Below are 5,000 nucleotides of genomic sequence, written 5' to 3' on the forward strand. Positions count from 1 at the left end.
GAACATCCTAACTGTACCGGCAGCGATACAGCGTTTCTCTTTCTTCTGACAAATGTACTTATTGCAAGTCGCTTTGGATAAAAGCATCTGCTAAATGGCCTACATGTAAATATAAAAATAATATTATCTATAAATATATATATCTGTGAGTATTCTGACCATATTCTATCTGCATACAACTTTCTTCCTTCTAAATAGCAGCTGGAATTGCCATCAAGCAGACTGAGGTGCATTTCCTCAGTCATGTTTAATTACATATGAGATGCGGGACAAAATTAATTGAAAACTCAAGTGATTGCGTGGGCCGGATAGAAGTTTGTGCCGGCCCTGATTTGGCCCCGGTTGTGTGTTTGACACATGTGATCTAGAGCGAGCATCCATCAAAGGCAGGCGGTGGGCAGTGGTCAGAGGCGCTTAAAGGACGCAATCAATACCCAAGAGCGACTGAAACCAAACCTCATTTAAAGAGGCGGCCCGAGAAGCTCTGTCATCAACTGTCACGGAGCAGCAGGTCATGGCAAATGCAATTTCTTTTCAGAGAGAATAAAGATTTATTACGTCAAGAAAAATAAAGAAGCTCGTTTTTTACCGGCTATAGGTCAAGGCCCGATTCCCTTTCATTCACCTCACAGAAGTACGGCCAACACAAAGAAAAATCGCTGTCCTTTGAAATATAATGGTGACAAATATGCAAAACACAAAGAATTTCTCTTGTTAAATAAACCATTAACTTTATACTAAACTTTATATTGCATTGAACACTTTTTTTTGGAGGATAGCAGTGAGCTGCAGGGAAAGGCTTTCCATATCTGTTAGAGAAATAATAAAAATAAAAACATGCTACGGCACTGTATGCCTCAGTGTCTGAATAATGGATTTGTTAATTAGTATTCCTTCTCTCCCTCACTCCCTCAAACTAATAACAATGACTTTAATAATTGAACATAACTGATTGAAGATCAAGCAGCCACTAATTGAATGTAAACTGGCTCTAGTTTATTGAATACAGAATCTAATATTGACTTTGGAAATTTTGAATTGCAGGAGGACAACACAGAAAGAGACCAGGTAGGATAATCAATGGTATAACTGTAATATAAACGCCATTAGAAAAAGGAAATAGACGGATTTAATGAAACTGAAATGAGAGTGGCAGGCAGAAGGAGGTCTGGTGACTGGTCAGAATTCAGGTCAGAGTTTGAGTCATCTAAGGTTACCGAAATGATGGCTACATTAATGGGCTGAGGAGTTCACTGATTGAGGGTGGCACAGGCCAGCATCATTCTGTCCAATCTGCCTAAAAAAACATGAAAAACCTGAGTGGTTCCCCATTCAACAGAAAGGGCATTGTGGGCTAACACACAAACACACACACACAAGCACGTACAGACTCAGTCACGCACACGCACGCACGCACGCACGCACGCGCACACACACACACACACACACACACACACACACACACACACACACACACACACACACACACACACACACGCACACACACACACACACACACACACGCACAAATATATATACTCTCTCACTCAAACTCACAAATATATACACACACACACACATATATATGAACCATCTCTCACTTCCTGGCACACAACCAAACACAAACACATGTATGGAAATATGCAGTCTATTAAAAACACTCTCTCTCACACACACACACACACACACACACACACACACACACACACACACACACACACACACACACACACACACACACACACACACACACACACACACACATATAAACTCTTTCACAAATGTGCATGTATACACTCACACAAACACAGAATGTACACACCTGCACACACAATCCATTCTCTTCCTTCACAGTACTATTAAATCTTAATGTTTGACCAGGATGGGCATAAAGGCCCTAGCATCTCTATTTAGCAACCTCACCCCAACATGGAGAAAAACTGTACAAAGATGTAACTGTGAGGCATAAACTAGCCACCAGACCGCTCCCATTAAACGTTAAAGGTTACGGTAATGTCATAGTCTATATCAAAAGCTTTATTGGATTACACTGTTACGCAGTGAGGGGTCTGAGATCTCTGTTGTGTCCCTCGGTCCCTCTCTCTACCTCCCTTTACTGCTTTCTCTTTCTCCTTTTCCCGCCTCTTTGTCTCGGGCTGCTTCTGATAGTAGTAAGTAATGTTGGAGGAAAGGTTACATCTCTAAAAACAGGGCAATCATATTAAGCGCTAATGGATATATAAAATCAAGGGGCTCAGAGGCGATAATTAATCAACTGCTGAAATGCACTGAGCTTAAATCAGTTTAGACTGAATTAATCCCCCACCAGCTACTGCTCTCCTCCTCTGGGCAATTTACTGGCAAAATACAATTATAGCGTATGAGTAACACCTCAGTGGCTCCCCCCCCCCCCCCCACACACACACACACACACTCTTTGTGCTCCTCTAGTGTGCCATTTTGTGCCCGTACGGCTCCGTGTCATCCCGCTGATATATTTTAAATGAAGCAACAAAAAAACGAAAAGTATTGGTAAAGAAATGCGACGGGGGAAACGTCTCCTGCGAGGCGTCTAAGAGTGCAGTCGTACGGCGATCTCCCTCCTCGATGCGGTGGATTGATGCCAATGAACTTCTGCTCGTATATAGATGTTTATTTTTGTATTTGTTTTGCTGCCCTTTCACTTCCCGTAGGTTAAGAGCTGTGCTGAGTAACGAGAAGTCAAAAGGACCGGCGGGGGTTGATTAGAGGAAAGACACGCGCCGCACGCGTACTGCTGTGTGTGCGTACGTGTGTGTGCATATGTAAGTGGAGGGTATGTGTGTGTGTAGGGTATTTGTGTGTGTGTGTGTGTGTGTGTGTGTGTGTGTGTGTGTGTGTGTGTGTGTGTGTGTGTGTGTGTGTGTGTGTGTGTGTGTGTGTGCGTGTTCAGTTATAAGTTCGTCATTTTGTATGGTTAGCATATGTGTGTGTGTGTGTGTGTGTGTGTGTGTGTGTGTGTGTGTGTGTGTGTGTGTGTGTGTGTGTGTGTGTATGTGTGTGTGTGTGTGTGTGTGTTTGCGTGTTCAGTTATAAGTTATTCAACATACTATTTTTTATCTACAGTATCGATCCATACAGTTCAGTCAATATATATAGTTCTTCATTAATTTATGGATCTGTCCGTCTGCCCACTTGTCTGTGTGTTCATTTATTTATTAAATGCAAAATACATTTGGCCCTCTGCCATTTTATTAAGGAAATAGCTGAGGACTCCCAACGGATAAACCTGTAATATGGTTGTTATATAACGTAGGCATATATCCAGGCAGAATTGAACATTCTGTTCCGGTATGGCCAGGTCAACTCCCAATCAAAGCACAGCCCCAGGACGAGCTTAAACGAGCTCTGATCGCACCCATTATGTGCATGAGTGTGATTGTGTGCTTATTTGAAAGATGGGGAAGGAAAGGAGAGAGCCTGAGAGAGCGAGAGCGAGAGAGAGAGAGAGAGAGAGAGAGAGAGAGAGAGAGAGAGAGAGAGAGAGAGAGAGAGAGAGAGAGAGAGGTGGAACAGAGATCCTAATGTTATTAGGATTCTAAGAAGCCCATGGTTGCTCCAGGATAGAAGACCTTTTTACACTTAATATTTCACATCAGCCCCGAGAGTCCAGAATGAAGAAAGTTAGGATTCAGCGATCGACAATATTTGCTAGAGAATGATGTCATTGAAACCCTTGAGTCTTATCGGAAAACAGAGCTATTAAAGAGAGGCCCGACTTTTGATCAGGGGAGGGAAAACGGAAGGGCAAGACAAAACGGCATGAATATTTTTTCAATATTTCCACAAGACATCAGAAAGAATGACCTTAGTTCAGCTTTTGGATTATTTGCAAACCTCTCTCCTCTAGTGGTACTCAACCATGGGCTCGCGGTCGGCAACATAACCCTCTTCAAGTGTCCTCTGAGCTAGTGTGTTCTTGAGGCTCGCCCATATTCAGAACACACTCGTCTTGTTCAGTGCGTGTCTGTGTGTTTGTCTGTCTGTGTGCATGTGTGAGAGAGAGAGCGAGCGAGAAAGTTTGTGTGTGTGTGTGTGTGTGTGTGTGTGTGTGTGTGTGTGTGTGTGTGTGTGTGTGTGTGTGTGTGTGTGTGTGTGTGTGTGTGTGTGTGTGTGTGTGTGTGTGTGTGATGGTGTGTGTGTGTGTGTGTGTGTGTGTGTGTGTGCGTGTCTGTGTGTGTGCATGTGTGAGAGAGAGCGAGATGTGTACTCATTCTGTCATCTCGGTTCCTCTTGCTCTGAGATGCCCACTGAGAGTGGGAAAGCGGCTCAGCGTAAACAAATAGCTCCCTGTTGCGAGTGTGAAGTGGTCACAAAGAAAATAAAAAAAAGGTGAGAGCAATAAACATGGAGGAAAAGAGATTATGTAAAACAGTACTCCCCCAGCCCCGACCCCAAACCTCTCCCCCCCCTTCGACCGGCTCTCCATTCCCCTTCAGGATCTCTCTCTGTCTTCCGGTCGTTCCTCCTTACTGTAGCGTTGCCATCTTTATCAAGCTTACTCTTTCCCCCCTCCCCAACACATTAGGTTCCTACGGGGAGAAACTCGTCTGCTCCATGAAATTAAGAATAACAGGAAGGTCCGCCCCGTTCCATTATCGCTGTCTGCAACACGTCGGCTAACAAAAGCATATGTTCTTCAAAACACATTATATCTGAGCCCCGTCTTGTTATAAAAGATGCACATGATAAAAGGCCTTCTGCAGTGCGGGGAGCTTTCTGCTGTGGCTTACAGTTTGGCCCTGTCGCTGTTATTACCGCGGTCAGTGCTTTTGTACTCTGATCCATATTCAAATGGCAGGAATTTATTGGTATTGATGTTTGTAGCCTCCCTCCGCTGACCGGGGCGTATTTCAAACAACGGCTCTGTGTAGACCGAGTTGTGGTGTGGGAAAATATTTTATGAGAAAAATAACAAGAAAATAAAAAAACATTGGAAAAAACATTATGAGGTCAAGCAA

The 5,000-nt window shown here is 43.6% G+C and overlaps 1 protein-coding gene across 1 annotated transcript in view; it reads right to left on the reverse strand.

Annotated features, from left to right (window-relative positions):
• The window catches only part of LOC130379812 (cadherin-4-like), a 162,613-nt gene that overhangs the window by 154,313 nt on the left and 3,300 nt on the right, over window positions 1-5,000 (reverse strand). The gene's annotated exons all lie outside the window — the stretch shown is intronic.

The sequence above is a fragment of the Gadus chalcogrammus genome, chromosome 1 (assembly GCF_026213295.1).
Source record: "Gadus chalcogrammus isolate NIFS_2021 chromosome 1, NIFS_Gcha_1.0, whole genome shotgun sequence".
Classification (NCBI taxonomy): Eukaryota; Metazoa; Chordata; class Actinopteri; order Gadiformes; family Gadidae; genus Gadus; species Gadus chalcogrammus.